Source organism: Sus scrofa, chromosome 9, assembly GCF_054392235.1.
Source record: "Sus scrofa isolate SSC_HxYL_T2T_F1_AM1 chromosome 9, Sscrofa_HxYL_maternal_Yorkshire_Landrace_v2.0, whole genome shotgun sequence".
NCBI classification, from domain to species: domain Eukaryota; kingdom Metazoa; phylum Chordata; class Mammalia; order Artiodactyla; family Suidae; genus Sus; species Sus scrofa.
Genome location: NC_139391.1, coordinates 21092046 through 21109082, shown reverse-complemented (window position 1 = coordinate 21109082; position 17037 = coordinate 21092046). Strand labels below are relative to the sequence as shown.

The 17037-nt window shown below is 44.4% G+C and overlaps 1 long non-coding RNA gene across 1 annotated transcript in view; it reads left to right on the top strand.

Annotated features, from left to right (window-relative positions):
- The window catches only part of LOC146399779 (uncharacterized), a 452175-nt gene that overhangs the window by 411551 nt on the left and 23587 nt on the right, over positions 1–17037 (top strand). The window contains exons 4-5 of the long non-coding RNA XR_014814861.1: positions 6275–6393; positions 13710–13898. This is a non-coding gene — a long non-coding RNA (uncharacterized LOC146399779). The remainder of the gene's footprint in view (positions 1–6274; positions 6394–13709; positions 13899–17037) is intronic.

Sequence of the window (17037 nt, the reverse complement as noted above, 5' to 3'; positions counted from 1 at the left end):
CGGAGGAGTTTTCCTATTTCTGGCCCCACTCCTATCCTAAGCAACACGGGCATCAGGAACCTAAAGGTGTATGATATCCTCCTTTTTACCTTTGGCATTTCTTTTATTTTGAGTGATGTTATGCATATTTTATATGTTTATTGTCCATTGATGTTTCCCTGTATATAGATGACCTGTTTGTGGCCTTCTGCTTACTTTTGTATTGAATTATCTTTTTCTTTTTTTTAAAAAAAAAAACTGCCTTTATATTTATTTACTTATTTTTTAATTTTATTTATTTATTTTTTGTCTTTTTGCCTTTTCTTGAGCTACTCCTGCAGCATATGGAGGTTCCCAGTCTAGGGGTCTATTCAGAGCTGTAGCCACCAGCCTACGCCAGAGCTACAGCAACTCGGGATCCAAGCTGCATCTTCAACCCACATCACAGCTTACAGCAACGCCAGATCCTTAACCCACTGAGCGAGGCCAGGGATTGAACCCACAACCTCATGGTTCCTAGTCGGATTTGTTAACCACTGCGCCATGACGGGAACTCCTGAATTATCTTTTTCTTAGTACCCTTTGCTTACTGAGAAAATTAGTCCTCTATGCTTCCAAGTATATCTGCCTTTTTTTCTTTGAACAAGGATATCAATTCTTTCAGCCATGAGCTGTGGTGTAGTCGCAGACTCAGCTTGGATCTGGTGTTGCTATGGCTGTGGTGTAGGCCAGCAGCTGTTGCTCTGATTCACCCCCTAGCCTGGGAACCTTCATGTACTATAACTGTGGCCCTTTAAAGCACAAAAAAAAAAAAAAAAAAAGGCAGAGTATCTTAATAGACATTTTTCCAAGGATGACATAGCCAATAAGCACAGGAAAAGATGTACAACATCATTAATTATCTGGGAAATGCAAATAAAAATTACAATGAGATGTCACCTCATACCTGTCAGAATGGCTATTATCAAAAGGACAACAAATACAAATGTTGGTGAGGATGTGAAGAGAAGGGAACCTTTGTGTGCTGCTAGTGGGAATAGAAATTGGTTGAGCCACTGTGGAAAACACTATGGAGATTCCTCCAAAAATTAAAAATAGAACTACTATATGATCCAGCAATTCCAAAGAAAACAAAAACACCAGTTAGAAAGGATACACACACCCCTGTGTTCATTGCAGCATTATTTGCAATAACCAAGATATGGAAGCAACCTAAGTGCCCATCGGCAGATGGAGATGGAGAAGATGTGATAGATAGACAGATACATAGGTAGATAGATCATCTCAATGTAATATTATTTAGCCATAAAAAAGAATGAAATCTTACCATTGACAAGGATGGACAAGAGGGTATTATTCTAAGTGAAAGAAGTTAGACCGAGAAAGAAAAATACTGTGTGAATTCACTTATATGTAGACTCTAAAAACACAAAACATGAACACACTTAACAGAACATAAACAGAGCTATAGATAGAACAAACGGGTGTTGCCAGAAGAGAGGGAAGTAAGGGAGGAAAGAAATAGGTGAAGGAGATTAAGAGGTTCAAACTTGCAGTTGGAAAATAAATGAGTCACAGGCATGAAATGTACAGCATGGGGGAAACAGTCGATAACTATGTAATATCTTTGTAATGTGGCAGAGAGTAACTAGACTTGTGGGGGTGATCATTTTGGAATGTACAAAAATATTGAATCACTATGTCGTGCACCAGGACTAGCATAGTGTTGCAGGTCGGTTATACTTCAAAAACAACAAACGCGTAGGAAGAGATCAGATTTGTGTTTACTGAAGGTGGGAGTGAGAAGAGGGAAATTGGAGGAAGGCAGTCAAAGTGTACACACTCCCGGTTGTGAGATAAATCAGTACTAGAGATTATGCACAGCAGGATAAATGTAATTAACACTGCTCTGTGTGTTATACATGAAAGTTAGTAAGAAAGTAAATCCTAAGTGTTCTTATCACAAGAAACACATTTTTTTCAACTTCTGTAATTTTGTATGTATATGAGATGGGGATGGGGTGTTTGCTGAATATAGTGTGGTCAGCGTTTCATGATGTACAGAAGTCACATCACCATGCTGTACACCTTAAACTTATACAGGGCTGTGTGTCGGTCATCTCTCAATAAAATGCAGAGAAAATATTGTTTAAAAGCGTTCCCAAGAAACTTCCAGAAAAGGCTTGGAGGCCCTCTATATATAGTCAGGGGGACCCTCTAGCCAGAATAGCAGGTAGAATTTATAAGAAGTATTCCTGGAGCTCCCGTCATGACTCAGTGGTTAACAAATCTGACTAGTGTCCATGAGGACACAGGTTCGATTCCTGGCCTTGCTCAGTGGGTTAAGAATCCGGCGTTGTGTGAGCTGTGGTGTAGGTAGCAGACGCGGCTTGGATCCTCGTTGCTCTGGCTGTGGTGTAGGCCAGCAGCTGCAGCTCCGATTGGACCTCTAGCCTGGGAACCTCCATATGCCGTGGGTGCAGCCCTAAAGAGGCAAAAAAAAAAAAAAGAAGAAGAAGAATTATTCCCTTCAGAGGCCGAACGTTTAGTCTGCCTTTTTTTTTCTATTCCCATGGCCCACCTGTGGCCCAGAGCCCTGCCCCTCAACCTCTGAGGAGCACAGGTGGCCCCTTCCTCTTTCCTCCTAACAGAATTCAGAAGAATTTGGTGGTGGAGGATATAGAGTATCAGCTTGCCCCCAGAAGAGGTGGGTGAGGGCCTGGGCTAAAAACAGTGCTGTTTATTATAAAAGTGTGCACCAAGCAAAGCCATGCTTAAAATTCATTTAAGACTAATAGAGTTGGAGTTCCCACTGTGGCTCAGTGGTTAATGAATCCGACCAGAGACCATGAGGTTGCAGGTTCAATCCCTGGCCACGCTCAGTGGGTTAAGGATCCGGTGTTGCCGTGAGCTGTGGTGTAATGACAGATGCGGCTCGGATCCCGTGTTGCTGTGGCTCTGGCTGAGGCCGGTGGCTGCAGCTCTGATTTGACCCCTAACCTGGGAACCTCCATATGCTTCGGGACCGGCCCAAGAAAAAGGCAAAAATAAATAAATAAATAAATAAAAGACTAGTAGAGTTGTGGTTGATGAAAAATCTCTTAGCAAGAGGGCTACGGAGGTCAGGCCTGAAAGAATGACTGATGGGCAGGAATTCTTCGGGAGGCAGGGCGGTGGAGGTGGAACTAGATTAGGAAGCTGGCAGGCTTGAAAAGAACGTGGTCATTCACTCTGCCTGACAGGCCGTGAGTACATGTTCCGGGGTGGGGCCCTGTCAGCAATCAGAGCAAGCAGGAAGCCCTCTCTCTCTCTGCCACTGGGGGAACCAGCCGTCGCTGGCGTCTTTAATGATGTTATAACGTTCTGAAAGCTAGGGCTCTGTCAGAATGCTTTTCAGTCCAGGATGTCTGTGTTAGTTTGCTAGGGATGCCATAACAAATACCACAGACTGAATGGCTTAGCACCAGTTTGAGTATTAAAGGGAAGTCTTCAGCCTCCATTAGAACAGCCAAGGCATCTATCTGGGGTGGAGGGAGAGTGGTTAGGGTTATAATATTAAAAACACAGTATTCTGCTTTAGACATTCAAAATAAATCTTCTTGCCTACAGCAAGAAAACAGACTTGAAAGTCAAACTTCATCAAGAGAAGAGTAGCTTAAAATTGTCTGTTTCCACCTTTAAAATATAAGATACAGGAGTTTCTGTCATGACTCAGTGGTTGGCAAACCCGACTAGTATCCATGAGGGCACGGCCTCACTCAGTGGGTTAGGGATCCAGTGTTGCTGTGAGCTATGGTGCAGGTCGCAGACACAGCTTGGATCCCACGTTGCTGTGACTGTGGTGTAGGCCAGCAGCTGCAGCTCTGATTCAGCCCCTAGCCTGAGAACTTCTATATGCCACAGGTGCAGCCCTAAAAATAAAAAACATTATTTTAAATAAATGTAAGCTACAAAGCCCAGAAGATGAGATCAGCTTTGCTTTATGCCCAGAGTGAGAAGTAGTTCACCTCTCAGGTAGTTATAAACATAGTTATTAATATTTAATGTCAGAATATTAATAGAAATAATATCTTTCCTATGTTCCATGATTACAGACTCACAAAGGGTTTTCACATCTGATGCACATTTATGTCTCACTGTCCCTAAAGTCATATTTTTATTCCCATTTTAAAGATGATGAAAGTGAGGCAAGAATAGAATCAAAACATGATTATCTCTCCTGGACGTGGAGGGAAGGTGAGGTATATTCCAAAGGGTCCCAGTAAGAGGATTCTTGTCCAGGTTCTACCTGGGGACAGAGCAGAGGGGGAGATGGTGTAAGGGAGAGCCTCCTCCGTCTTAGTCAGCAGTCATCATTACTCACCCTCATTGACCATCATTGGCTCCATCACGTACCAGGCAAATGGGATCGCAGGTGGTAATTCAAGGTTCCTGCTATCAAGAATCTTACAATCTGCTATGTGATTTTCGGCAAGCAACTGAGCCTCGGTTTTCTCAAACTGCATATTCAAATAAAAAGGTTGTCTATCTCTGAGTGTTTCTGCAGATTTAAAGATAAAATGCACATAAAATATTTAGCACAGCACAAGGCACCCAGTAAGTGTCCTTTAACTGTTTACATGAATTAGCCAAATACATAGCTGTTTGCTAATTGAAATAACTAAAAAAAATGGAATAACCATTTTGCATTTAGTCATTTTCTATATACCTTTCATTGTCTTTGAAATGGCTCCATTTTCATGTATTTTAGAAAAAAAAAATCACTAAATAAAGTAAGAATTCTATGTATCACAAGAACATCGACCTGAAAGGAGGACCTTGGAGAAACAGCAAGAGCCTATCCCTGGAGTAGCTCTTTTTTTTTTTTTTTTTTTTTTTTTTCTTTTTCTTTTTCTTTTTAGGGCAGTACCTGCAACATACAGAAGTTCCAGGCTAGGGGTGGAATTGGAATTGGAGCTGCAGCTGCCAGCCTAGGCCACAGCCACAGCAACTCGGGATCCAAGCCAAGTCTGCAACCTATACCATGGCAATGAGGGATCCTTAACCCACTGAGTGGGGCCAGGGGTCAAACCCGCATCCTCATGGGTACTAGTTGGATTCATTTCCACTGAGCCACAATGGAAACTCCTGAAGTATCCTGATAGTACATCCTTCCACCATGCATTTCAGCAAGTTCAGAGCAAGCTCCGCTTTGCCCTCTGTACTTGCACTGATAAGTTTTGCTGGAAGCAAGATAGAGCTGCTCTCTACTTGTCCCCATCATGGAGCCTGGTACAACTTCTGGAAAAAGAGGAGCTGGGGAATGATGAGAGAATTTTTGTCTCAGGGAGAAGCCAATTGAAAAGCCAAGTGGACAGACATCTTGGCTGAGAGGGAAACACATAAGTGCAGCAGAGAAGCAGAAATTGTGTGAAGCTGGAGCAGTAAGGTCTTGCCATGGATGCTGTGCCAGGAAGCCAGGAGGCCACTGAAGAGAACTCTGCTGGGATAGCTCTACTGGGCAGCAGAGAAGAACAGGGTCTCCTGGCCAGAGCCCTTGGTCAGGAGTTCCTGTGTGAATTTCCTCCCAGGCTCCTCTCCACTTCTTTCCTTTGTCACAGTCTTTCCAGCTCAGGGTGGGACCACATCCTGTAAATGGCTGAGCCACTCAGGTGATTCTAATACTTTCCAGGCTCCCCACCACTGCCGTTACAAGGCAGATGTTTGCAACATCTTGTTGGTGTGTGCATCACATCCATCCTTCACAGGGAACATAGTGGCTTTTGGCTCTGAGGAGTCAGAGGGAGGGATGCAGGTGCTGGGTGCGTGCAGAGGCTTTTCCAGTGCGCTGGATCCCACCCCTGCTTCTGTTTCTCAGGCAGAGAGGGTGTGAGTCCCCTTGGACACATCCTCAAATCCACCCTCCCCTCATTGTTTTGTTCCTCTCCAAGGTTGCCTTGGTTTCTTGATAACATAATCCCACCCTACCGAAGTCCCTTGGGTCTGCCATCAGGAGACAGGTTTGATGGCAAGGAAAGACTTCCTTCTGAGCACCGGAAAACCTGGATTCTAGGTTTCTAGGTCTGGCTGTGAAACTAATTTGCTGTGTGTCTTTGGTCTGGTTGTTTTTACTCTCTGGACTCAAGGAGGGTTAAACGGGGGACTCAGTGGTCCTCTAGACTGGCCTTGCCACAGAGGCAGACTCGGGGGTGTGTGTGTGTTATGCGTGCATGCACACATAATTGTAGTGAGAACATTTAATGAATATTTAATGTTAATATGCATTAACTCTAGGCATATTTGTGTTTTTTGACAGTAAGCCCATCCATCCCACCTTAGAGACCAGTGGTCCTGTTGGAGGCTGAAACACTTTGCTAAAGGTGCCCGCTGGCACCCACCGATGCCATCACAGAATTCCAACCTGCCTGCAGACTGGTAGGTGATGAGCTGGATGGGGAGCCTGAATCTGAGTGGTCCTTCTTCCACTACTAGGTGTCACTGTCCTACCTTGAACCCCCCTCCTTAAGTTCTCAGCCTGATTTACTGGAAACTCTCCCACAGATATTTTGGTTCTTGGCACTTGGATCTAGTTTGTGTCTATCTTTCTGGACCCTTCCCCCACCCAAAAGACTCAACACAACTACGTGCATATGATGGGTGATCAATCCTCCAGGTCAGTCAGACTCAGAGACTGGCTGCACCCTTTTTCTAGAGTCTCTCTATTCCTCCTTCAGGGTCATTCCCTGGGGGCAGGTGGCATAAGGAGCTAACAATATAATGAAAACTAGGAAGTGTTCATACTCACCGAAGCTGAACCAAAAAGCAGAGAGTGGAGCTCCCGTCGTGGCTCAGTGGTTAACGAATCCATCTAGGAACCATGAGCTTGTGGGTTTGATCCCTGGCCTCGCTCAGTGGGTTAAGGATCCAGTGTTGTTGTGAACTGTGGTGTAGGTCACAGATGTGGCTCAGATCTGGCGTTGCTTTGGTTCTGGCGTAGGCTGGCAGCAACAGCTCTGATTAGACCCCTAGCCTGGCAACCTCCATAAGCCACGGGTGCAGCCCTAGAAAAGACAAAAAAAAAAAAAAAAAAAAAAAAAAAAGCAGAGAGAGATGTGTATTAATTAAACTCCCTGTGGGCATGCTTCATCCCCCCACCCCTCCAGATAGACCATGCTTTCTCATGCCACATTATTTTCCTTCTTCAATCAGCAAGTTTCTGTTCAACCTGTTTAACCTTCGGCATCACTTCTCTTGAAACTATTCCCTCATCACCCCCTGGTTCAACTTTAGGACCCTCCTCTTGCACACCTGTACCTGCTGTTGTTGTAGTTCTTTTTACCCTGCAACATCAAGCTTAACACAGAACAGGTACTTAATTAACATGTAAGCACAGAGTGCTCACATCCTTGTGTCCAACCTCTAGACCATTCCTTGGCATGGAGAAAGACTTTAATACATGTTTATTGAACTAATGCATCTGCAAGAAGCAGGCGTTGGCCTTCCACATTAAGAGTTATCGTGATTGAGTGACCAACTCATCTCAAGCCAAGTACAGAAAGTCCCAAATCCAGGAACCTCTTCAGTCCTGGGCAGAGACCCAGACAGCTGGCCACCCTACACTGTGGCCACAGCCCACTACCAGGATGGACCAGCTGCAGCTTAGTACAAAAATTCATGATATTAAGTCATCATCCATTTATTTGTTCAGTCAATAAATGTTTCCTGAATGTATGCACAAAATAACTAGAGACTGAAAATGTAGTAATTTACAAACGTGGAGACATTGCCTTGCTTTGCTCAGTTCATTCATTGTAGAGGCAGGAGTGACAAAAAACAGTCTATGCTTCAGTTGGCCAGCCTTAGCGGAATGAATAAAACTATCCCTCTGATTTGGCAGAAGATGATAAAAGACTTCATTGAAAGGAGCAATCACAGTTTGTGTTGGAGCTCAAGGACCTGGTCCTAGTCCAGATAGTGGTCCCTGGACAATTGGCGTATCTATTAGATAATGGATATTGATACTTCTTTGCAGAGTTTTGTGATGAGCAGATGAAACCAAGGCTTTGTTAGGACGAAAAGTAAGCAGCACCAATTAGCATCCTCAGCTTCACCAGCCTAGGAGTTAATCATAGTCTTGTGAATTTTCATACTAACTTCTCACACGGTGGGTAAATTCTGCTGCCGGTTTGATGAAAGGAAGTCAACTTTTTCCAGAATCCTACTTCCCAAATATTTGAGGGAAATTCCAAGGAATGTGTTTATTCTTATCACAGAATAAGTTTGATCATTCTGTGCAATGGCCAGCTCTGCCCCAGATCCTGAGAGTTCCACAGAGAATCTGCCAGCTCTGAACCTGAGCTCCAAAAGCCATTGTTGATGTGGGACAAGCCACTGCCCGCCTGAAACCAGGAGGAAATAGCTCTTTCAGGGTTTTGTGCAGATGGCAGGGAAGGTTCCCACAGCAAGAATGCTTGAGCCCAAAGCATCATAATCACTAGTGACACCATGCTTACCTTGCAGTGTTCATACCAGCCAGAAAGAGTGCTGACATTAGCTTCCTCCACGCATCCAGAACCAGTTCTTTCTGGCATTCAGACTTTTCTTGTCCTCTATCTCATTTCTTCTCTTAGGGTATTGTTCTCAGCTGGGGGCAGTTTTACATCCCTTCCCAGCATACATTTGGCCAGGTCTGAAGACGTATTTGGTTGTTACAGCTGAGAATGAGGGCTGCTAATGGAATTAAATTCATAGAGGCCAGGGATGCTGCAAAACATCCTATAATTCACATAAAAGAATTACACACCCAAAATGTCAATAGCACTGATGTTGAGAAACTCTCTTGAGAAACTCACTCTGGTGATTTTTTTTCTCAGAAATTCTGTTATTCCCCCTTCTGACTTGGCCTCCGTGGAATCTATTCTTATCCATCAAGCATGTTTTTTTATGTCTAAACTCTAAGATGAATAGGACTTAACTCTTGGTCCCAATCCCTGGTCCTCCTATAATTTAGCAGATAAAAATAACTATGTATTGAGGTTTTCTTTTAACTCTTCAGCTCTGGCCCCTGCCCACTTACGTTATTATATTGAAAGTAATTTCTTACAGTTTCTTCCCTTCAACAAATATTTGATGAACACCTACTATGTATGAGGCAATTAGCCAGGCATTGCCCTGGCCCTTATGGAGGATACAGGTTGGTTGGAAAATAAAACAGTAAACAGATGAATATATAACTACAAATTTTAACACATACGCAAAGGCCAGGCAGTGGGTACCATGAGGGCAGAGGATGGGAAGGACAGCATTTAGGTCAGCAAGGCAGAGGATGTCTCCTGAAAGACGTAAATTTTGGCTGGAGGGCTGAGGGAGGCAAAGAAGTGAGTCCAGTGAAGAGAGAAGGGGAGGAAGAACAAGTACAAAGGGCTCTTGAGGGGGGAAGGGATTGTGCCATCAAAGAGCAGAACAAAGACCCCGTGGCTGAGTGTGCTGTGTTCTCCTTTCTAGTTTTTTCAAAGGTTGCTCTGGCTGCCATGGGGGTGATGGGTTCAGGGTCACCGTGGAAGCGAGGGACCCATGAGAAGGGCCAGTGCCATGGTCTGGGAGGTGGATGGGGGTGTCTAGGCCCACAGGCTAACAGCGAGGACAGACCTGGGGGTCTGAGGCAAGGGAAGCCTATCCAGGGATGGGCAGGGGCCGGGACACCGAGGGTACCAACTGTCACAGCCTGCACAGCTTTGGAGAGTAGCAGCTCAGCAGAAATCAGCCTTCCCCTTTCCAGCTCAGCATTTCCACTGGGGAGGAACCACGCACATCATAGGCTGGTATCTTTTCCTACATTGCCCTTGGGGATTTTACTGTTTCTTCAGATGGCTGGAGTATTGGGTGGTTTTTATTTATTTATTGTGGTTGCAGGGATGGAGGGGGGAGGGTAATAAATGACTTGTCACCAAACCCAATTTCCTATGCTTTCAAGAGCCATTCATCATCCTCTCGGGTTGGTGCCATTTCTTTCTGGAATCAGGCTGACCAAGAGCAGCGCTCAGCCAGAGTCTTGGGATCTTCCCCTGGAAAACTTTACTGTTGGGCCTGGGCAAGGCCTCTTGAGACTTCGACTTCCTTAACCTCAAGTCAAGCCTCAACATGACAATTAGTGGAGCAACAGACAAGACCACTGTCCCAGCAAGCAGACCTCCTCTCATGAGGGCAGCCGGCACCGAAGAGCCAGAACTCACAAGGAAATCAGCTCATCTGGCTTCGCTGTCCTGGGTGGTGACTGTCCTCTCTGCAGAGGCCCCATCCATGTGTCTGGACCACTGCCGTCCAGACCAGAAGGAATCAGCGGGCATGAGCCTCAACTGGGGGCACTGGAGAGCCTGTGCCTAGGCAGGGATGACCAGCTCGGGAATATCTGAGCCCTGTGGGCAGGGTGCAGAGGGCTCTAGCAGCTCAGCAGTGTGTCCAGGTAAGTGCCAGGAGCCCGCTCTAGGGGAAGCCCAGATAGGAGGTTTTAATGAGCACCCAGGTAGTGAGGCCAAGAGAAAACAAAAACCACAGTTCCTGCCTCAGGGAGCTGACATTTGGTGCAAGAAACACACAGTTAGGTTAGTAATACGAAGATGATGAGTCCTATGATGGAAGTGAACGTAGCGTAATGGAGGATGGGGAGAGAGAAAGGAAGAAGCTCCCAACTCTGCCAGGGTAAATCAAGGGAGACTTTCAGGAGGAGGTGATAGCACTATGTTCTGCAGACAGCCCTCTGGAACAACCAGGCTTTAATTAACTGCACTTCAAAAAACAAGCAGAAATACCACTAGCACATTTTTTTAAGGGTATACCTTATTCCACTTATTCATTTAAAAAGAATGATCAAGTGAAATTAATTTCCCTCATGGATTTTTTTTTCTCCTATAAAATTATTCCTGAGGGGTGAGTGTTTTCAAATAGAAAAATACTCTTTTAAAGACAGATTGCTTTACACTTGGCATTTAAATCCAAGCTCCAGAAGTATCTATACTGTGCAGGAAACCCATCCTTCACGTGTACTTGAGAAGATTTCAGGGAACAAGAGCTTTGTTGAGAGGAGATAACAAATAAAATGCAGGGTGACCCACACCTGCCCAGCCCTGGTCTCATTTCCAGGATAGAGAATGGGGGTGGAGGCAGGGAAGGCAGCAGTAATCTCCATTTGGCTGCAGGATCAGAGTGAACTTCCAGAGCCCTGATCAAAAACTCTTTATCAGAAATAAGAAAATCCTAGGATTTTTTTTTTTTCTAAAAGCTCACTTTTGAGGAAAATTTTAAGCATCACACTTCATCCTGTCTGTCTCAGAGAGAAAACATAATGCAAGTTGACCATGACAAATAAGAATTAATGCTCCACTTCCCTCCTCTCAATTTTTGGAAAAGGAACTAGGAAGTTGACTCATAGATGCTCACTGGGCACTCACTGTGAGGTCCCTGAACTTTGCAAGGCCAGAGGGGGTGGGGAGAAAATGGTGGCAGGAGTCGGGGAGAAGAAGAGCATGGTATTAATTTATAGAACTTAACATTTGGGAGTTCTCGTCTTGGTTCAGTGGTTAACAAACCCGACTAGCATCCATGAGGATGCAGATTCAATCCCTTGTCTTGCTCAGTGGGTTAAGGATCTGGTGTTGCCGTGAGCTATGGTGTCAGTTGCAGATGCAGCTCAGATCCCACGTTGCTGTGGCTGTGGTGTAGACCAGCAGCTGTAGCTCCAATTAGACCCTGAGCCTGGGAACCTCCATATGCCACGGGTCCGGCCCTAAAAAAAAAAAAAAAAAGAAAGAAAAAAAAAGAACATAACATTTTGCCATTCATCAAGCTTCTTTACTTATGTCACCTCATGTAAATCTCTCCAGTAACTCCCTGAGGTCATAGGACCAAAGCAGCTCACCAATTTATTAAAGAACTAAGAGGAGATTCAAATAAATTCATAAAATACGTGAGCTGTGAAATCGACAGATACTGTTCTGACACTTGGATGCAATTGTAACAAAACACAAAATTCAGATCACAAATGAATACGGTTGATCCTGCAAAGACTGAGATAAATTCCAAATAAAAGTAGTAAATAGGTTCCTGGATTATTTGATAATCCCATTACTGAAGAAGGAATCATATAAATGTATTGAAACACTGAAACATTTTTTTGCTGGTTGACGCATTAACCATGAAGGAATACTCATTTCGGGAGTTCCCATTGTGGCACAGCGGAAACTAATTTGACTAATAACCATGAGGTTTCAGGTTTGATCCCTGGCCTCGCTCAGAGGGTTAAGGATCCAGCATTGTTGTGAGCAGAGGTGTAGGTCGCAGATGCAGCTTGGATCCGGCATTGCTGTGGCTGCGGCTGTGGTGTAGGCCGGCAGCTATAGCTCCAATTCGACCCCTAGCCTGGTAAACCTCTGTATGCCGCGGGTGTGGCCCGGAAAAGAAAAAAAAGAATACTCATTCATTTCACAGAGTGTTTATTACAAATACTATACAAGAACACTTGAATACAACTTATATACACATAGCTTTTTAAACTCTATAGAAGTTCTTGCAAAATGACAATTCTAAACACTTACACAATATTAGTAGAACTAAAAAAAAACCTCTTAATACTCTTAGCAATGAAATAAAAATTTTGATCAGCATGCAAGAGGAAGGAATATAGTATTTTTCTGTTCTCCCTGTAGACAAAGACTATACAAAATCATTATTCTATAGAAAGGTAATTGGAGAGTCTTTAGCCAAAAAGGTAAGAAAAAAGTATTATTGAGGTATGCCACATAGTTAAATAATAATATATATTAGTTTTCTAAATTATGTATTTACTTATTTATTTATTTATTTTAATGGCTGCACCTTCAGCACATGGAAAGTCCCGGGCTGGGGGTCGAATCCTAGCTGCAGCTGCTGGCCTACACCACAGCCACAGCAACGCCAGATTCAAGCCACATCTGCAGCCTACACCACAGCTTGTGGCAACACCAGATACTTCACCCACTGAACAAGCCCAGGGATGGAACCTGCAACCTCCCGCACACTCTGTTGGGTTCTTAACCCACTGAGCCACTCTAGGAACTCCTGGATTTTCTTTAATTTGTAGTTTATGGTGATTTCTTTCCTCATTGTAAATGTAAGTTTTATAACTCATTTTGTATTCACAAATTTGGGTTCTTTTTCTTAAACAGAGCCCCCAAATTGTGTAAGTTTTAGCCCCCACAAAACCTGGACCTTCCCCTGATTTATGCCCATTTCGCAGGTGAGAAAACAAACTCTGGCCAAGTCTCGCCCTTACCCTGGATCACACTGTTAGAAAGTGACAGAGCCGGGACACAAAGCCAGTGCTTTTCCTTCCTCACGATACTGGCTCGTTCTCCCAGAGCCTGAATGCATTGGATAAACCCCCTACATTTCCTCTGCGGAGGCAGAAAGAAAGCAAGATAGAGCAATTGAAAAACGCAGAGGACTCGCTCAGGTTTCTAAGAGGGATTCAGCGCGGCTTATAGCGTCCTTCCCATCCCCCTCAGGACCCTCGTCTGAACAGAATTCAGTTGACGGGCAGCACTGGCGGCCCTGTCCCAGACTCAGAGTCAAGTACATCCATGGGAGGTAAAGACTGGGCACAACAAACGTGCTCTGGGAATTCCTGCTCGCAGCTTCCTCCTGAGCACCTGCTGCCTGCCAGGCGCTCACCCCTGTACTTGTCTTTATCCACATGAACGTTTCTCCTTTTTTTTAAGGCCGAGCAGGTAGAATACTCAGAGTGGCATGTCCAGTATCACAGGGCTGGTAAGAAACAGACACAGGCTGCAAACCAGAAATCCTCCAAAGCCCTCTCCCATTCGCCAGGAGGCTGCGGAATTCAGACAGATAATCACCTTCTCAGGCCTGGAGGCAAAGCCGGAGAACCGTTAGTGGAAAGCGGAGAGGTGGGTAAAGAGTAAATAGTCTTCTTCTCTCTCTTCCCGTTTAAAGTCTGGGTGGAGTTCCTGCTGTGGCGCAGTGGACTGGGAATCTGACTGCAGTGGCTCAGGGTGCTGGTTTGATACCCGCCTGGGTTAAGGAGGATCTGGCGTTGTGGCCCGGGAACCTGCATATGTGCCTCAAGTGCAGCCCAAAAAAAAAAAAAAAAAAAAAAAAAAAAAAAAAAAAAAATTAAAAATCAAAGCCTGAGGCAAACGCAGCAGCAGCCATGGCATTCAGAGGGTTCCAGGAACCAGAGAGCAGTATGAGAGGCCTTGACCAGGAACCAGCCCACAACCGCAACCCAAGGAGGTCGTCTGAGTTGTAGCTAACGGTAAGCCCCACCTCAGTATCTGGGCAGGAGTACTAAGGGTTAAATCTGAATACAGAGCAAGAGCGCATGTGCTCAGGTCAGAAGCAGGTTGGAAAGAGGGATCAGAAGTTAAGCAGGCTGTGAAAAAGTCGCAGCCAACAGATTTCTGTCGATTTATTTTTCATAATCAGCATATTAAATATCAAGTTTCCAGAGGTAATAGGAAGCAGAAAAGTGCTTTGTTTTACAGCAAATACTGGCCATCCCTGAGCCCCTCGGGCTGATCCTGCGGCGCCTCAGCAGGAGTGTTGTACATGGGCTTTTGCTGAGTGGAATCCAATAAACATACACCCAGGGAGGTCACTTCAGGACAAGGTCATGGAATACCTTATCACTGGAGAATACCGAGGCTGGAGCCGTGGAATTTGATGCTCAGTTCATCATACAAATGGACTGCAAATTTATGCTTGTTTTTAATGTGTTTTATCTAGTTCTTAGCCATGTTTCTGTGGTCTTAGGAAAAACAAAAGTCCCACTGGACATGCTGGCCGGAACAGCCATGGCCTGGATTGAACCTCATGCAATAGTTTGGAGAGTGGAAGTTAGAGGTGTGAGGGAGAGAACTGACTGTGACTTCTAAGGGCTTTAATTGACATGTGGCCTCTGGAATTCAGACAAACAAGGCCTCCAGGGAGGCTCTGGCCCATTGGGGAACTGGAGAGAGGCCTGGGATCTTTCCAAGCCTAGAGGAACTTGGGCGGATCCAGAGGCAGATCCACTGGGAGCCAAGGTCAGGAGAGGAACAGCTTGTCCCCCTGACAGAGCGAAGTAGGGCCTGGCGACCTCTTTTGTTTACACAGTTCTTTCCAACTCTTGTGCACAAATTCAGAGTGACCTCTCCTCTTGACCATGAGCAGCTTGGTAGGGCAAAAGGCCTGATCCTTGGCTTCATTGCTCCAACTTCTCCTGGAAGAAAAAAAAAAAAATACCAGGTATCCTAGAGGGGTCTGGGGTTGCACAGAAAGAGCACTGGCTGTCAAATCCAAACTCCTGGTTGCGCACAATGATTTAACCCCACCACACTCTCAGATCTAATGCCTGTGCCCTTCGTGTCTTCTTCACTTTCTTTCAAGAAAGCAGTACAAATTTTCAGGGCTTTTTTTTCCCAATTCATGACACAGTGACCACAAACTACCGATGCAGTTACCACCAACTACAACAATGAAACTGACCTCGGACACTCTACAGGCTAAAATTTCTTGTAGGCAAAAATTAAGAATCCTGCATTATCTCTTCATCTCCGTGAGGAATGTGTACATTGTGTTGAGGTGACTCAAAATTCTCAGATTCTTTAAGTTGAAACATATTTAAGAAAAGGTTATATATTGATGATTGGACAAAAATGTTCTGACCAGAAGTTTGCAGGCACCTAATCCTATATTTGCCCCAAGAGCAATGGTTCAGTGTTTGCTAATTCAGGGCTCATGGCAACTTTATAGAACATGATTAGCACAAATAATAAGGATAATGAGAATCAACTCTGTGTGTGTGTGTGTGTGTGTGTGTGTGTGTGTGTGTGTGTGTGTTGCCAAGTGGAGGCAAAGTGTCAGCCCAAAGGGTTGATACACCAGAGGAATGTCTTGAAAGTCCTGCTACTAAGTACGTTGGACAGTAGCACTTTGTCTAGACTTCGCAGAGATCAACGAGTTCAGGATAACAAGTATAATTGTCTCACGTGACCTTCCTAAGATTGATACCACATTGCGGTTGACCTACTTATGGCATTTCACTGTTACCAGAAATCAACTGATTAGGCAATTTTGAAAGTATTTTGCATCTATTTATCTCATTTTCAAGAAGCAGAAATGTCCTCATAAAACTCAATTGGTTCTTTCCAAAAGTAGGCCTAATGCCTGGCAATCTTCATACTTATATAATTTCCCAGAATACTGGATCCCCATTCTCTTTGAAATCAATAGTGTAAGCCTCTAATTTTCCACCACTGCCATTCCGAATGGGCCAAAAGATGTAGAATAATTTAGTGCCCAAACAGGATATACATTCAGCATGGGAAGAACAGAGAGATTATCATTAAGTCTTTGATTAAATCACATCTTCTCTGCCTCAGGTTCATCAGCAGTAATAAGAGGATTTTTTTCAACTTTTATCTATCCCCCAAAAGTCTGAGAGTCTTTTGGGTTAGGGACTGTATTTCATTGTTCTCTGTATCTCCAGTACAAAACATAGTTTTCTCAAATAAAAACATTAGGTTTCTTTCCCTTCCTGTTCTCTCTTCTTTCCCTCCTGGCCCCTAGGAAACTGCTAAATTGACGTCTGTGACAATCTGTGTGCAATCTTTGGGTCTGTCTCCCCAGTCTGTGATCCCATGAATTCAGGAAATGTAGCTTGTGTCTCAGTCTCCCCAGTGCCAGGTACATAATAGCACCTGGCAAATGCGTGTGAAATCGCTGGAATAGAATGACCTCCGCACAGATAGGCACTCATAGTCCTGTGGCATCTTCCCCTGACCGTGTGGATCATCTCTCTCTTGTTTTCTTTTCCTGTCTTCCCATTACTGCACAATTCTTCTCTGAGTCAGGGTAAAGCAGAAAGGATGCCTGTTCAGCCTGTGCATCAAATGGGCATCCCCATGGCCTTGGAATTAAAGGAGCCATTGGCTTTACAAAATTGTGTAGGGAAAAGAAGATAGACCTGTTTTAAGTACATTAAAATATATTCAGAGGGGAATTGAGCTTACATGAGCTTCAAATAAATAAGGAAAATAAAATGGC